This window comes from Paralichthys olivaceus, chromosome 12 (genome assembly GCF_024713975.1).
Source record: "Paralichthys olivaceus isolate ysfri-2021 chromosome 12, ASM2471397v2, whole genome shotgun sequence".
Taxonomy (NCBI): Eukaryota; Metazoa; Chordata; class Actinopteri; order Pleuronectiformes; family Paralichthyidae; genus Paralichthys; species Paralichthys olivaceus.
Genome location: NC_091104.1, coordinates 6,318,473 through 6,337,215, shown reverse-complemented (window position 1 = coordinate 6,337,215; position 18,743 = coordinate 6,318,473). Strand labels below are relative to the sequence as shown.

Below are 18,743 nucleotides of genomic sequence, written 5' to 3'. Positions count from 1 at the left end.
GGTCTGTTGAGAAGAAGGTAGGTGGGGAGGTGAAGGCTTTGGTGTAGGAAAGCAGGATCTGAACCCTGTTGGAGCTGTCAAAGCTCCTATAGTCGGGTACCATGAGGATCTGTGGCTGGGCTCCCACCAGCACTAATGAGGATAATTACACAAGAGCTGTTTATACTCTCTGTGTATTCATATACACAGAGACAAGTAAAAGTGAAGCACTAGAAGCAGGGAGCTCTCTAGAGATTAACACGCAATATCATCAACGCGTTCACAGGACAATTATGGACACAGGGACACACAGTGTCAACCATGGTGCTAAATGAGACACACAAAGGACCAACAGGGAACAAATCTGTAGAAACAGAGGACAACAGAAGGAAAGAGTTTTCCCCTTAGTCAGTGCTGTGCTGCTGCCTCGGAAGGAGGGTGGAAGTGCTGCTGCTGGTGCTGCTGCTGCTGTTGGCTGTAGATGTAACAGTATTTGAATAATCTCTTCAGGAATGGAAAACTGATTAATCCTTGCAGAAGGATCCGAGGGATGAGTACAGCGGTTGGGTTTCAAAGAAGAGATAGAGGGAGGGAGAGGCTAGGAGAAGTGAGTGAGCTTGACAGCGAGAGAGGGGGACAGAAAAGGAGAGAATAGGCAGCAATTCAAGACAAAAAGGGCCCCACTGTCTCCTTTCATGACATGTCCCACCACTGTGCCAGCTGATACTCTTCATCCTATTTTATACTGCACTGCTCAGGGAGTCCCATGTCCTCTGTGCTCAGACTGAGTTTGTAGTCTGGAGAGCACCAATGAGAAAGGATGCCTCAATGCAAAAGGCCTGCTATCTGTAATGCAAAGCATGTCTGGCCGGCATATCTGCTGAACCCTGTTATCAGGGAGCTGGTCAGCTAGAGGTAATAGCGCCTCTGTTCTGCTCCCAAACGGCCACATGAAGAGAGAATTTGAAAAATGTTGTTACTGTGGTAATCCAATTTTCCGGACCCCAGTTTGTGACTTGGCGTGCTTATGTAAAAAAGAAAAGAAAAAAAACGCACAAGGAGAAAATGAAAATGTGCAGTGCAGCTAAAAGAAAGCAGGGCACAGTCACTTAAGTGAAATGGCGGGAAAACCGAAATGTCAAGGACAAACTGCATTCGTCAAAGATGGGACCAGAGTCCAGGACCATCTACGTGGCTCACTACTTCAACAACTGCACAACAAAAGAAATTCAACCTTCAACAACCGGATTTGGGAAATTCACAACTGACATGTTAAGCTACTGCTCAGGGCTGCAACTGATTTAATTACAGTCGAATATTGACATTCAATGTTCAAGTGCAAGAGAACAATGTGAGATGGAACGTCCTGCAGCTCGTCTCATTAATGACGACCCCCAAATGTGATATTTTGGGTCACATGAATCAGTGCAGAATTAATTACTGTCAGTTTGGCCCAAATTCAACAATGTCAATATTAACAGGATATATTAAGTAGTGGCCGACTGTCTGTGCAAAACAAACAGCATCATTATTGAATATTGGGGAGACTATTTTTTCCACCATCATATCTCTTCTGATTTATTTACTCAGAGAATCCAACTTTTGTTTTTCTTTCTCTGGAGTTGCCATGTATGCAATAAATAAGAGAACTGTCTCTGCACTACACAGACAACAAAGTGCTAAAACACTACAAGTCAAGCAACTCTTCAGAATTTGTTCAATATGGTTTGTGTTTTCTTATCATCTTTCTCTCTTTCAGTTCAGTTATTACATCACAAAGGCTGCAATGCGCTTTTTAGCAAATGCAATATTATTTTAAGTGTTTATTGCAATCTAATCCAAGTGTTGATGCAGAAACTAGGATCACACTTGCCTTCATCAATTACTTTAATTGACTTAATCATAAAACAACTAGTACAGAGAGGAAAGGAAATTCACAAATAAAACAGCAGTAATGAGGGTGAGTCTAAGCGGGTGGAAAGAAACATCGTCATTAAACAAGTGCAACTTATCGCCAGCTGCTCCGGCTCAGCACGCCGCTCTCTGCTTCTTTACACTTTGAATCAACCTCCACAAAATAGTAAGAATCACTTAATTTGATAGGTACAGCCTGTGTCTGCACACAGATCCACAGACACTACGAGACACAAATCATGAAAAGATGGAAAAAGCTTTACTAGCAAACTTAATGAATGTCAGCAGGACAATGAGTCAGTATTTTTATTCCTGAAAAGCATCTATTTTAGGAGGGTCAAAATGTGTAAGGAGCAGAACAAGAGCCAGAGACAGCGTGACCCAAACTCTGTACAAATGGGTGGTTCTCCACAAAAAGGAAGGAAACGATGGGAATAGCAGTGCTGGCTACTGTTTGCATGGCTCACTCGCGCCCTGTCTGCCACTGAATCATTTCAGAGTCCTTCAATCTGTTCCCTGCCCCCAGCAAGACATGATGACCCCCATTTCCTGAGTACACATGACTGACCGAGGTTAGGGTTGAGAGAGAGAAAAAAAAATAGGGCCCCGACTGCTGCACAGGGGATATTGAGTTGCTCTTTACTCCAACAACTTCTAAGTGTGTGTGTACATCATTGTATCAGGCTCTTTGTGTGCGATCGTGCTTGTGTGTGTGTGTATCTAGGAGCAGTCAGGCGTGGTATTAAGGGGTGCCGGGCCGACAGCAAGTCGACCAGCCAGCCGGCCATTCAACACAGAGAGCCACACATCACTTGGGCAACAGCTGAGGCCACATTTAAACGGCCAGGGCAGTGCTCTGGCACCAGGGAGTGGCAAATCACTGTCACTGTATCATCTCCCCTCAGGCTTGCCCTGGCAGTGATTCACAGCCTGAATCAATGGGCAGGGTCTGGCCTGGTTTCCGTCACAAGGCCACAGGGGGAATCGAGATAGCATGCTTAAAATTTATGTTCCATGCATTCGCCCCAAAACAGCATGTTTGTGATTGTTTTTCTGTACTTCTTGCCAGAGGAGACAGTAAGGCAAATGGAGTGGAGTTTCAATTAAATGAAGAGAGCTGTAAACACTGTAGCCCTGCTGCGGAGAGGTGCTGCTGACTGAAAGCACTGGCCTGTAAGGAGGGGCCTGAGAGCCCCAACTCCATCAATCCAAGTTCCTCTTTGTGGCAGACTGTGGTTGAGAACACTTTAGGAATCTCCTCATGCCATCAGAGGATGTCTTTATAAAGTGGCTGTGACTTTGTATATCGGTTGACCTAAACCAGCCACATGTTCCTTTCTCTTCAGTTAAGGAGTCGTTATTTTACCTCTTTGTTGAGAGGACATTACTGTCACACAAACTGTGGAACAGAAGACTAACATCCTCGCAGGCGATCACTCAGACTGAACTACAATGATACGTCTCCTCGACTTTAGAAGTAAACTCTGCATGGAAACTTTGAGTAAACCTCGGAGCAAAAGAGCTACTCATGGAAACCATGTTTACTTTTTCCCCTTGACATCACTTGCATCTCACACGCACACACACGCACACACACACGCAGACCAGCAGAGAGCACACACAAGTGGAATGGATACAGACTTTCATAAACCAACACCTTCCATACACCACAATATACAATTTAAAAAAACAATACTCTTCCTTGACATTCTTTTTGACACACACACACAGATGACAATAGCTTCTCAAGGCATAATGGCTCTATTATTACGTCTGGTGTTCTTAAGAGAAGCGTAATTACAAAACGTGTAGAAATCAGAGGAAATACTACATACTGGCAATTCTGTCCAAGCCCAACACTGACCTGAGGCAACACAGCGGATTGTTACATATTTACCAGGCCTCAGAAAAGAGCTGTAAATACATCTATAAATCCTACTTATGGTTAAATCACATCAAAAGGCAGGCATTAGCACATTTATAGTCTGACAGGAAAAATGCTGATCTAAGATAACAGTTTATATCCTCAGGGAATTAATATACTCATACAAAATGGCAAAAAACTAAGCAGAGCCCCTGTTGCCTAAAACAGATCAGTATTCCTACTTTGATTTTGTGAACTGTAAGAACCTGAGCCCACATGGATTAGTCAGACTGACACAATTTGAGAATTTTGGTCTAAGACCTATGTGTCAACATCCACTTTACAATCGTCCACAACGAATGTCAAGCTAAACCTCTGTTATGGTCAAGTCCAGCTGAGGATTTAACCAAAAACACACAGAACGGCTGCGTTACATCATTTCCAACACAGACACACACACACAGTTTCTGTCACGTTTAAGAGGTCTAGCTGTTGCAGCGTGAGCGAGTTAGCAGGCATGGCAGAGACAGGCATCAGAGTGCACTTTGTTCAGAGCTGCTGATTCAGAGGAGAAAAATAAAATACCACAGATAATGTTATCAAGAGGAAAGGGACGTGTTTAAGTCAGTCTGTGGAAAGTTTCACATGTGGTTGTTGCCTCGGCGAATACAAGTCAAAGATCCTCCTCTGCACCAGCAGCACTGTCATTTCTGATTCAGCCACAGCAGGACAAGTGACAAGTCTGTAGCTGGGTTCTGAAGCACACGTCATGCCGACACTGTCAGCAGTTAATTACCTCGTCTGTGGCGCAGTCTAATTTGCCCAGCCACAGTTTCATAACAAACCGAAAATATTTAACACTTTTTATAACGACGTAAAAGATCTCCAGTGTGTTGTTTTGAGCCGTTGCTCTAGCAACTCTCCCCCCAGGTAACCTTAGCTAACCACGTTTGCTGTCAGTCTCCTCACTTAAAGTATGTTGACTGACATATCAGTTACCTCACATGGTGAGCTTTGATTTAGTAGAAGGGCATTCTTTGTGAATATGGGCCAATTTTTCAAACTCAGATTTCAAGAGTGTGTACATCAGATTGCATTAGATGCGACTATTTAATTGCATCGTGTGATTTCATGGGCTTACTCCAGTCACATGATCGACACAAACAAAAGTTTCAGATGTGGTTTGATGAGTCATCAGGGAGCCTGTAACTGGAGAATTCAAGTATTGGTTGGTCAAAAGTTAGAGCTTGGCTCAGCTCTTGAGCATTTCTTACTTGTGGAAACTGATATAGAATTGGTGACTCTTTCCAGGTAAAACAGATCATAGTATTGTATGATTTCAAGGTTGATGAGAGGAACAGGTACTACTTTGATGAGACAATTCAATTGTTTCCACAGTCATTGAGGAGAGCGTCCCAAGCAATCGGCCTTGAGTTTGATGAAACCACAGATATCCCCCTGCTTTCTCAGGTATAACAGGTGTAACCTGTACTTACATAGTTTCATACTCTGTTCAAAAGACCAGATTTTTCTTCTGTTGTTAGTCACAGATTCTAGTAAAGACATGACACTACTGCCAATAGATGTATGATCATTTTACTATTCCATGCTAGCCTGTTTTTAAGAAAGAAATGTATATGCTCCTACTTGTTATCTTTTAAATATACAGTGCTTGTAAATTGCGTTGTCAAGCAGCTGACCATTGCTGCGGCTTGTGCCGCCTACCTAGCTGACGCATTGAATGATGTGAAATTCATGGCAACATTCCAGAACCACCTCCAGGAACTACTTGTACTTCCATTATAGAGCCAACCAGACTGCACCACTGAAGGCAGCTGATTACTTCATAATAGTTATAGTTTATGTTCTTCTATGATACTGTTGTTTATCACTGGTGACATAATATAATGTAAGTGGGTATATTTACAGCAACCTAATGCTAATGCTAACTTATTTTAACTTGATGTTAACATCATAATTGAGACCCTCAGATGCATTGTGGATACAGATAAGACTCCTCTCTCTCTCTCAATGCTTCAATTCTGTCTCCCACAAGACTTTGACAAACTCTGTTCACCATCCATCTTGAGGAGAAGGAAGAGGTGAGAAGCCTCAACATTCATATCTATAAAACAATGAGCATTATTTTCAGACAGTGGCAGCCGACCCTGGGCTCTTATTTTATTTGTGACCTCATGTTGGTGTTTTACCCAATTCTGACAACTTCCATCAGGTTAAAAGCATGATGTTTAATAAATAGTTATGGTTAATCTTACATTATAGAAAAGTGCCAGTCAGTATGTATTGGTTAAGAGTCGCAGGTTCTTTGCCATACTCTTTAAGATGAACCAGAGGAAATGGCCAAATCACTTTGACTCTAAAGAAGCTTACAGGAAACTCACCTGACTGGCCTGTTAGCTGAGGCTACAAACACTCAGTTAATAAAAACTAATTGATATTTAATGTTGTGTGTGTTACATAATCACAAATTTAAGTTAATTTTGGCATCAAAGAGGAAGAAAAATGATCCAGTGATCAGAGCCAATTAACTTACTCCCCAAAAGAACGTCTGAGCCAATCCTGCAGGAATTAAACTGCGTGGGCATACACTTTCTCTCGTATGCATGGTGGTAATACAGCAAGGGAGAGTTAAATCATGCTGTCAGGGGTGGTTAGCAGACCCTTTAGAATAGGCTTTTATGTGCCATCTATCTGGGTAACTGTTTGGGATGAGTAAAAGCTGACGGCTTCTTTTTTTCATCATCATTACTGCCCTGTCTCTTGGTAACGAAAGAACATTAAACTGAGAGACAAATTTTACAGTAGCATTAGGTTAGCCTCACTTCATAGAGAATGAGCTTGTGTCGGTGGGCCAAAATAACAACAACAGAGCTCAGGAAAGATCTGGATGGAAGACACAAAAAGAAGGTGAAAAAAATCCCTCATCCATGATTCATATAGACCATAATTTTAGTCCCAACTTGCTTAATAATAAGGATAATTTCAGCTTAATCACAGGAGTGGAAATAGTCAATAATATTTTACACAAATAATAAATAATACCTTGCAACTAGCAGGTATTACTTAAAAAAATGTATTGCTTAACTGTTTTGGTTTTATTTGTGTGGAGAAACAGATTTGAGACAACTATCTGAATGTGTGGAAGGCAAGGAATGCCCCGCAGCGAGTAATTGTGTCACCAGTGTGGTGAGGTCACTGAATGATGAAGGCCTGTCACTCTTCACTGCTCTCCCAATCATGATCTAGGGATGGCTGCAGGGGAAACGTATTCTGCTGGGGCTTTAAACAGGAAACTGCTGACTTCTGACATTCATACGCACTTTTGACGCTTTGTGAAGCATCACATACACACTTGAGATCACACACAGGGCTGAGAAGCTGAGAGGGTATCACACAGAAAGTGACAGGGAGTTAAAGACATACAAAAGGGGCGACAGTATGAAAGAGATTTGTAAGTGGGTGAATGAGATCCTGAATAAGAATAAAAGAAGGAAATGACTGAGGAGGACGAGGGGAGAGAATGAGAAGAACTGATTACATAGAAAAATACTGGTTGAAGAATCAATATCACACAGAGAACCCACTCCATGGTCTCAGCTGCTGAGTCAATAATACAGCATTTCATTGCAACAACACAACGGGTAAATGGAAACAGTGCCACTGGTCAGTGTATGAGTGTGTGTGTGTGTCAGTAGCAGTATTTGTCTAGCAGCAGGAGTGATGAGAGGATGGAGTAGAACAGGAACTTCCTGCTGAGTGAACAGACATGCAATAGCTACACTGCCCCTCTGACCAGGCCAAAAAACACACACACACGCAGGCACACAAACACACACACACACACACTTGTATCCATCTTTGTGAGGATGCTTCCCACATATTGTATTAGCTAACCCCTGAAACTTTAACATCGCATTAAGCGCCTTGCACAAAACATAACCTTAACCTAATTCTAACCATTACATTACACACACACACACGCGCACACACACACACAAAGTGATTTTACAACGTGCTGAGCTATGGAGAGAAAAAATGGTTGATGAGCCCAGTTAATTGAGTCTTTATACTTATTCTACAGCTTCATAGTGAAAAAGGAGTTAACAGTCTGCATGACGCAAGGTGGGATGTATTGACGTCAGGAGCCAACTAAACTGGTCTTGTGAGCATGAATGTAAATGGAGCTGTAGTTTTCAGGGCAGCTGTTGAGCTGCTTGCTCTGTTCAGGAATTCTTTCCACGTACCTGAGCTTCTTTCTCTTTTTCCTGGATGTACTTTCTCAAAAATAACAAGGAGATGCACAGCTACTTTAAACCTACGTGTGTGTGTGTGTGTGTGTGTGTGTGTGTGTGTGTGTGTGTGTGTGTGTGTGTGTGTGTGTGTGTGTGCGTGTGTGTGTGCATTTTACCGTCTCAGACTATGCTATGTTCCTTAGAAATACTAGCTGAAGTCTTAATGGCCAGAATTGTGTCAGCTGTGTGGTTAAATTACATTAGTGAACACAGCACTGTTTATAGAAGCACAGGGGAGGTTTAAGTCTCTGACAATTTTAAAGTATAGAGAAGTAATTCTGGACATGTTGGGAGTTATTTCTGGGAAACTATCCTGTGTGAAGTTGTGAAGCTGGACTATGTACTCCAGGAACGTGAGTTAAACTGAGATTACATCATTTCAATCCATAACACAGTGATTCTCACCTCATACACTGTTGTTTATGTAAGCAAATGTCTCTAAATGGCAGGCAACCGATTGCATGGAGAACTTTAATGTCAGTGCCAACGACTGATTCAGCAGTCATAGTAGAATCGTTCTTTTAGATAAAAAAAAAAAAAACCTTGGGGAGGTTATTTGTAAAAGAGTCCAAAGTACAAGGCTGTAATAACAACATAACAAGTGATGTCACCATGTCCATTTAAACAGCAAGTCGGGCAGGCCATTTTATATTTCAGAACTACAGTCACATCAAGCATTTCCTCTCCGTGCCTAAAGATTGGGTCGGGGCAGGGAAGAAGACAGATGAACAGGCAAGTAGGCAGAGAATGGAAAATTACCAGGGCTCCACAAGCAGCTGGCCACCTTTGATCAGCCAGAGCCCAGGCACCAATTACTGTGGGATAATCGGTATCCCTCAGAGGCCTGACGAGCTGCAGGCACTGTGGGCACAACGGGTCAGTGACCAGCAGGCAAAGGCCTGGTCAACAAGGAGCCAAAAGCCGACAGTGCCCCTCGCTGAAATGCTGCATGAAGGTAGCCAAACAGACAGGCAGCACAGCGAAGCCATTGTTCCCCTCCTGTCGACTCAGCACAGTGGCACTCTCGCAAGCCTGACATCCTCTCCGCAGACCGCTCGTTGGAGGAGGAATGGTGCAATGGTGTGGGGTGTGTGAACCTGCTACCGCACATGTTTCTGCTTTTTTCCACACACTTTCCCTTGTCTGTGCAATCCAACGTACACAGAGCAAATATACATACACATGCTGCAGACACCTGTCCCTATAGCTCTGTGGAGAACAAAAAGCTGCAGTGCTCAAGGCTGCACTTGCTGCACAGTGATGCAACACACAGGAAACGTGTTCATCACCCCCCTATTGCACAGATAACCCTTTACAACTCAGCAACAAGGCTTTGACTACCTGTTCCTGACTAACGTCCCATTATCGGAGAGGAATGTGGATTGAAAAAGCAAATTAAATCAAACTCTGTGACCTCCACAACATGTAAGTGTTACATCTTTCAGACAGCCTTGTGCTTTACACAAATTAGCCACAGATTTATAAAGAAAACTTCACCTCTCTACCTGAGGCAGACCACGATATTCAGCTCATTATTAATTTACATCTTTCCTGTGCCGGGGAACATTCATCATCGATCATACTAGGCTACATTGTTTGCTGCTGCGTCTATCCACCCTCCATTGTCAAGAATTCAGAAGTGAAACAATACATGGACTGTGCCAACAATAACTGTTTAGTCACTGCTGCAGTATGAAAATAACTCATTTACAACATCGAACTGGAATCAGAATCTCTGAGCTGAATCTTTTGCCTACTTGTACCATGCAGTTATCTAACAGAAACATAACAGTAGCCAGTGGACTTTGGCTCAGACTCACTGCAGTTACACAACAGCCAGTACCGGTCCAAGTAAACCCGTGTGGGTCAGAAGGAGCTTCCCCGTACAACATGAGTCAGCTGAAGAGTCTGGTCTCAAAGCAGTAAGGCCCAGAGAGATTAGAGACGTACCTTCGGGTAGAGAGATGGTTTTTGGGGCTATTTTAGTTACAGACATATGTCAATGACATCTTTTCAAGATTATGCCAATTTTAAACACCTTGCTGTACTTTATTTGAGACATTACTTGCTCAGAATAAAATTCTTCAAAACCCTTTTCACATTAACAAAATAGCCTAAACCACACAAAGGCAATATTCTGATTAAAGTCAGTCAAACCTTATCAGAGAATATATAAACATGGCAAAAACATGGCTTTGTACACAAATCTGTCACAACAAAATAATGACCATGATTATTCTATGAACAGTCATATAAATAATAAAAGAGTTCTGCAGATGTAAATCACACTCTGCTTGTGTTAATAAATGTGCATCAAAACATTTAATAAACATTTTTCACATCTTGCAAGCAAGTCATTATTTTCTCTTTGACATTTTTTTTGAGGTCATATTCTTCTTATTGCTGCATCACCCAAGAACTGCTGTTGTGGTTACTGGGAAACCGGTGTCACGACAACGTTGATACACGACCAGTGTGCTATGCTACAGATTAGTCAAAACTATACTGGAGGCAGAATGCAGACTGTCTGTCACTGTAGTCAAGGAAATGGAAATTGTGCATATATGTGAAGGAATAGTCTCACTTTGGAAAGGGAGTCATTAGATGTAAACATAGACACTCACACTTAGTTTTGAGACAGGGAGTCATTAAACCAACCACAGAGTGAGATGATAACAATAGTGTATACAGTGGAAATGAGAGGTGGGACACACAAAGGTGTTTTTATAAAGCCAATACCAAAGTCTGATTTTTGTTCCACCCATATTACAAAATGTCTATTAAGTTGTACTACAAATACAGTTGCAAGTCAAGCTTTCTACAGGTTAGAAATTATTTACTACATTTTAAGATTTAGTCACATTGAGTGATAAAACTCAAGACACATTCATTTCACTGTTAAATATTATATATTAAATATTAAATATATATTGTCAAAATAACAACAGTGCACCTGAGAGGCCATACAGGTGAGGCCCTAAAGACAAGGGACAGGTGGGAAACTTTTTACCAGTAAGTCAAGCTACTCAAATCCAAAAAGCATGCAACTGCAGCAACCTTCTAAAAATGTCTTTATTCCCTATTTGTGTCTTTTGGGTCAGTTGTTACTGTTTTGTTTTATAAATAGATGCATCTTTGTGAATGGGAAAAACACACCTCAGCCAAAAGGTTTACACAATCAAGCACCGTGACTGGCAGCGGTAACTGGTACAAAGTTCTGAAGTTAAGAGATACTCCACTGGTCTCTCTGTCCTGGGTCACTCGTAATTAAAGCAGAGATCAGAGGGCTGAATAACGCATGAGCTTTTCCAGTCCAGGAGGCTCAGGTATCGCTCTATACAGGGCCCCAGTGAGACAAAAGGAGTCCCTGAGCCCCATGGCATACCCGGGGAGGAGTTATACAGACACAAACCTGAAAGGCAACTCCTTGCATACAGTGACGTACCCCCACACGGTCCTCCCGGCTCTAATCCACAGTTTAAACAGCCAGGGCAAAATGAGGAGCCCAAGGCCCCTCAGACCTAATTAAGAGCTACAGATATTGTCCCAAATGGGGACACTCAAAGAACCATGTTCAAAGCAATAAAACACCATTACACTGTTGTTTTTCATTTTCTAAGTGACTGCTGACAAAGCCAAATGCTGCAGGGTTTGTATAAAACTGGGTGAGTGAATGTAACCCTTCTTCACAAAAAATAGGATCATGCATTATTTCAAAAACATTAAATGCAAATGCAAAATTCAGTTTCCTTCCCAGAGTAAAGAAAATGATAATAGTCTGGTTACAACAGGTAGATTATGGGCTGGACAAGTGCAAACACCGTGTACCATAAAAGATTTCTTACACGCGTTTGAGTGAGTGTTCATTGAAAATACCAAAGACAAACAATGTCGAGTCAGGTAAGGAGTGATGAGATGGAATACGAATGGTGTCAATGTTATATGGTTGCTGTGGTTATACCTGATGGTGGCTGTTACTAATGTGTCTGAAAAAAACTTTGTTGACTTCCTCTATTTATCTGTCGTCTCCAACCAGTAGTATTAGAAACTGCACAAAGGGGAAATTGAGAGGACTGAAATCTATGCATTTGTGAAATTTGGTGCTGCTTGATTTAATTTGTGGGAACCTTGGTGGAGGTATGTGTACATACAGTATATATATGTACTCTACTGAGTGCCATTCCAGTAGTATATTTGGATTTGTCAAATCAGTTTGAGGAGATTTACTGATTCCTCTGAGAAAGTTATTTAGCATTTTAAACCCTTGCTGTTTGTTTAGTACTTGTATATGCATACCTCAGAGTGTGGGAGAAACAGCTTTTCGACTCTATATGTCATGTACATAAGGCAGAATTGACAGTAAATGTGCACCTCTGTGGCAGAAGGCAACCCACTTACACTGCTTACCAACAAACACATCACCAAGCTCAAACAAACTCTGCGGTTCCACACAACCTATTTTAGGCTACTTATGTCGAAACGGGGTCAGCTGCACATTTGAGATCCTGATTGTAAAACCTCCCCTCGAGTTGAATCTTCTCAGTGTCCCTGCTGGATCCAGTCCCAATCAGCTCAGAATATGGAGCTGGGATCATGTGGATCTAACCAGTGCAGATGGGGACGGGCTTCTAAAGATGCAGAGGTACCAGTTTCCACGTGGACCTTTATGTTAATGATGCTTGCAACAACATTTGTCCTGATGCCTTGGGCGACATCCATTTTACAGGTCATTTTCTATGCACTTAACAGCACTTTGGTGCATTTTTTGGACACAATTTATTTTGAGTCACACTGTTCAATTATAATTGCACCAGGGGTTGTGAGTAAAAATCTCCTGAGTAGAGCTTTACCAAAAATCCCACATTGTTTGTTCTTTGTCAGACGAGAGTATGTTAACAAATGATTGACATTCAATGATATCACTCTGAACTGAAGTAGAGAAAGAATTTTTTGCACCTGAGTTTATGTGTCTTTTCTCTCACCTTCCCACACAAGTTAAACTGAGAGAGAAAACATTGTACACACTTTATGAAATCATACCTAACATGCTCGGTATGCCCACATTTCTAGAGAGCTGGGATGTTGACAAAAAGCACAGTTTGATGACACTATCAGCCAGCACATTCAAAAGGCCTGCATCTATACTGCAAGTAAGGATTAACATGATAAATAAACAGCACAGGTGAGACAACACACTGGCCACAGACAATCTGCCCTTATCCAGACTGTTTGATGTTGAAAAGAAGAACAGACACACGGAGCCATATCTCCCATTCCTGTCATCTCATATCTACTCAGTTACCACTGCACTGAAAGCTAAGCTGACATTGATGCTCATTATGCTTTCACCATAAGCAGCAAGAAGCCAGACTATCTCACTACTATCAAGGGACAAAAGTGAAGCCCTTTGATTGCTCCGTCATTGCACTGACAGTTTATCTCCCCGGTGTTGCATCACCACTCAGCATTCACATGTACAGCTCACTGCCAAGAAATAAACGCCTATCTTTGGAGAGCAGGGCGAACTGCAGAGAGCAACACTAGTTTCTCCAGGTTTGAATCAGAACGCTTTGGAACGCAGACTTGCTCTTGGGTTCTGCCCCTCTCTCAAAAACAGCTGACAGACTTGCACAGTGTGTTTGGTGGCAGAAGGCCAATCCAACACCCTCATTCTGCGAGATGAACTAAACCATGAGTTACTTTGAAAATATGAGGGGAAATAAAGACACTCCCAATTCACTTGTCTCTCGTTGTGTGGGAGGGATCATTGAATTCCTTTCCAAAAGACATATACATTTAACAAATGGGGAAGAAATTCCTTATACTGACACCAGCAAAACTAAGCAGTAGTAGAGCTTAAGTAACAAGTTACTCAATCTGTTAGTGGATAAACAAAACATTAATCTGCATTGTTTCAGGGGGTTTTCAAGCAATTTGATGCTTTCCTATGTAAGTGCCTTGGATATATTTGGGCTTTGGATTATTTGGTGGGTAAAATAAGCAATATGAAAACATTTAGTCTCACTTGATTTTTATATTGCTTTGTTTATACCTGCTTTTGCTCTTCACCTCTTTCTCAGGAGCTCGGTGACGTTTGAATTTTTCCTACGGGGATTAATAAAGTATTTCTGATTCTGATTATACTGGACTGTTGGCACGTTTTTTAATTATTTTCTGATATTTTAGAGCAAAACGTTGACTTTGTTAATATGACACACAGGTAACAACAGTTCTATAAAGTCTGGTCGTCTCTCCACTAACACAACAGTAGCACACACATATCCACGAAGCAACGATGACAACCAAATGAGGTTGCTGTCCGATGAACAGGGTGTTTCTGCCAAATGTGTGATATGCTGCGACCGTCATGGAGCTATCTTTGTAAAGCCTGAGGGGGATCTGACCACTGATGATTGTCAGATGACAGACCAGAATGTAAATCTTAATACTGAGCTGGTTCCAAGGGGTAAAGTCACACACAGGCCAAAGGTCTGAACTTGACATTATCACCATATAAGAGAATGTGAGGCACATTATCACATTTCACTAAAACCCAGTGTATTGTGGCTGTGAGTCACATGTTAAATATTCAGGGTAATCTGATGTCTGGCTGCTGGATGTATGAGTCGAGAAGCTGTTTGTGTTTTAGCCATTTTCAATTTTTAGCTGGGCTCATTTCAATCAACTAAAATTAACTGCAAGAAATGAGAAGTGGCTGTGTCGTGTCACTGAACCAGTCCGAGGACCATCATGTCAAACGAAGCCAAAGTTAATGAGTGTCAGTGCGTCACGTCTGTTTCTCGCTCACCTCAAGAGTTAACCAGGTGAGTTGAGTATCGTTAGCTTCTTATCTGACGTTAGCTAGCCAACTGACCGACCTCCTAGCTCCCGGCGTCAGGGCACAAACAGACCTTTCCCCAGCCCCCGTGGGAGGAAGACAGGTCCCCGGCTCACATCGGGCTCGCCCTGTTACCTGGGCGGGTCAGCGAGCGAGCTGAGAAAGACATGTACCCGGGTTCTGCTGCGAGCTACAGAGCCACGGGGCCAAATGTAGCTGCGTGTGCCGCATCCGAAAAACACACGGGCGCTAGTGCAGCTTAGCTCCGGGGAGCTAACGTGCTCCGGCGGGCGAGGCTAACGAAAGTGGCCGCCGCGCGGGTTCTCCCACCTACCTGTCACGCAGAAGACGCCCCGCTGAAGCCGTCACCTGCGTTATCACGAACCGTGCCGGGCCGGAATAATTCAAATTCCACAGAAAGCGCAGGCAGAGCCGCTCGCAGTCCAATCGCTTCAGTCACCGCCGCTGAATGGCTGCTGCCCCGGGACTCAACCAAACTTCCTCCTTAGCAACGGACCGCCCCCGAGGAAGCTGATTGGCTGATGGGAGAAGATCAGAGGTGATCGATAGACGAGAATTCAGCCTGGATCCAAAGTGGATCAATACATTTTATATTTTATAATGTTATAATATATTATTATACATTTTATATATTATAATTATACATTATAATATATTATTATACATTTTATATATTATAATGTTATAATATATTATTATACATTTTATATATTATAATGTTATAATATATTATTATACATTTTATATATTATAATTATACATTATAATATATTATTATACATTTTATATATTATAATGTTATAATATATTATTATACATTTTATATATTATAATGTTATAATATATTATTATACATTTTATATATTATAATTATACATTATAATATATTATTATAATATATAATAATATATAATATAATAATTATAATATATAATATCATTTTATATATTATATTTATATTATTATACATTTTATATATTATAATTATACATTATGATATAATTTTAAATATTATAACATATAATTATACATTATAATATATAATTATACATTTTATATATTATAATTATACATTATAATATCATTTTATATATTATAATATATAACTATACATTATAATATCATCTAATACATTATAAAATCATCTTATACATTATAATATAATATAATACATTATAATATCACCATATACATTATAATATAATATAATACATTAAAATATCATCTTATACATTATAAAATCATTTTATATATTATAATATATAATTGTACATCTAATACATTATGATATCTTATATTATAATATCAAATCATATATTATAATATCATCTAATACATGATCAAATCATCTCATACATTATAATATCATCTAATACATGATCAAATCATCTCATACATTATAATATCATCTTATACATTATAAAATCATCTATATAATATAATACATTATAATATAATATAATACATTATAATATAATCTTATACATCATAAAATCATCTTATATGTAATTAAATCATCTTGTACATGATCAATCATCTTATATGTAATTAAATCATCTTGTACATGATCAAATCATCTCAACATTATCAAATCATCCAAAGCTGCAAAGCACTGATACTCCTCACTGCCACTGGCCTCTTTCTATATCTGACAAACATTTATTTTTTATTTACTCATGAAAAGGAAATAATAGAAAAATCAAATGTCTCACCTCCTCAAATGTCTTGATTGTCCAAGCAGCCAAACTATATTTGGTTTATCATCATATAAAAGTAAGAAAATCTTTCACACTCTTATATCTTGGGCTGAAACTGTATTATTCATCTGGGCATTTTGCTAAAAGAAAAAAACCTGAATAAAAACACTGTGTTTCTTATTAAATCATCCGAAGCTGCAGAGCACAGTGTGATACTCCTCACTGCCAAACCAGAAAATATATTCAGTTTATCATCACCTAAAAGTAAGAAAAGCTGTCATGGACTGAAACTGTATTATTCTTTTCACAGTTTCTTATAAAATCCTCCAGAGCAGCAAAGCAAACATCGAATATCCCTAATTTGCCCAAGATAATGTCTTCAAATGTCTTTTTTTGTCCAACCAGTAATATAAAACCACAATGTATTCAGTTTATTACATTGAACTAACAAAAGCTGTAGTTCTCTCACATCCTCACATTAAAGGGCTGCAGTTGTATTTTTTCCACATGTCCTAAAAAAACCTGAAAAGTTTCTTATAAAATCACATTTTGTGTTTAAGTTGACATCAAGCTGATCGTAGTTGATATAACGAGAACTGTGACGTGTGTTTACGTGTATTCAGGTGCAGTGTGGGAGTTCGTGTGGTTTCACGTCTCCACCGTGGTCCAGAATCCGTCAGTCAGCTGATTCCCTTCATTATATTCTACCTCTGGCTGATATGCAAATAAGCCTCATCAGTGTCTGCAGCTATGAAACCACATAGTTCCAAAGCCAATTCAAATCACACCTTAAACTTAACTCCCATCCCGTTTTCACATGAATAAACTTGGAAGTAATGACTTGTCACATGTTGAACTACGGTAACATGTTTAAACCGAACTCTGTGTTTTATCTAAACATGTTTTATATTTACGTCTTTTGTCTTTTGTCCAGTTTCTGCCACATCCACCCCCCCCCCCCCCCCCCCCCCCTGCGGAGGATGATGAAACCTCGACCCCTTTGAAAGGCCACAAGTTTATCAGCATTAAGTCACATTCCTCACATAGCTCTGAGGCCTGCTAATCTGCAGTGTGTGGCATGTTCTGTGGCTCGGAAGGTTGCAAAACCAACAGAGTGGAGAGAAAAACCTTTGGTTAACAAAGTTGTCAAGCCTGTTATGCTGCAGATTGTGATGCCAATGTTTGTCTTTGCACCGGCTGTGAATCTGTGTCTCTCTCTCACACACACACACACACACACACACACACACACACACACACACACACACACACACACACACACATCTTTCTCCTTTTTACTACCGCTCTCCTTTCATTCTTAATCATCTCCAACCCAATTCTTTATGACTCCTTTGTTTCCAAGCTGTCATCCATCAACCTGCCAAGGTCAGAGGCATAAAACGTCACTGACGGCCCCTCACGCATCTGTGATGATATCCTGCCCCCTTGTGGTCACTTTGTCTGATGCTCTGACATGAATTAGAAGCAGCAAAGGAAACATGAACATTTGAATTTTAACACAAAATTAAACCATTACACTAAAAGCATCTTTACAGTTTGAACTGTGACAGACCATCACCCTCCTGTTAATTTTATTTCTCCTGTACGCACAGTAAAACTTCCACATTGCTTTATTTGGAGATCATTTTTTGATTATCTCAGACGAAGCCACTGCCACAATTCAACCTGAGCAGATGTCTAATCAGTCAGACTAAATGAAAACGCATGTATGGGTCTGCAGAGTGTTCATTAAGTCTAATAAAGTTTCTCTCCTGGGGAACGTAACGCTGAACAAACACAAACACGGTGTCCACTTACTGATGCACCTGCTCAGTCCAGTGAATCTGCATACAGAGGCCTGTGCTGTTCAGTGTTTGTTGGAAAACTATAGAGATACTCATTTTGACATTTAACGTTATCCTCATGATATATGATTTTCATTATGTCATGTTTAAGTGTAATATACACTACATTTGTTTCCATGTGTTTGTGTTAGTCACGAGAATTATGCAAAAGCTACTCAACTGATTACCATCAATATTTTTAGAGGGTCGGGGGAGCACCTCAGGAAGAAGCTATTACATTCTGGTGCAGAAATCTGTCTCAACATTGTGAGA

At 40.5% G+C, this 18,743-nt stretch overlaps 1 protein-coding gene across 8 annotated transcripts in view; it reads right to left on the bottom strand.

The window, feature by feature from the left end:
* Positions 1 to 15,386, bottom strand: part of numb (NUMB endocytic adaptor protein) — a 37,110-nt gene extending 21,724 nt beyond the window's left edge. For 5 of the 8 annotated variants that reach the window (XM_020093201.2, XM_020093204.2, XM_069535398.1 and 2 more), the window contains exon 1: positions 15,243 to 15,383. The gene's annotated coding sequence lies outside the window, so the exon portion shown is untranslated. Of the gene's footprint in view, positions 1 to 14,878; positions 15,003 to 15,242 lie in introns of those variants that run through there. The other 3 variants (XM_020093203.2, XM_020093205.2, XM_020093202.2) reach the window with 2 other exon arrangements.
* Between the last annotated feature and the right edge of the window lie 3,357 nt (positions 15,387 to 18,743).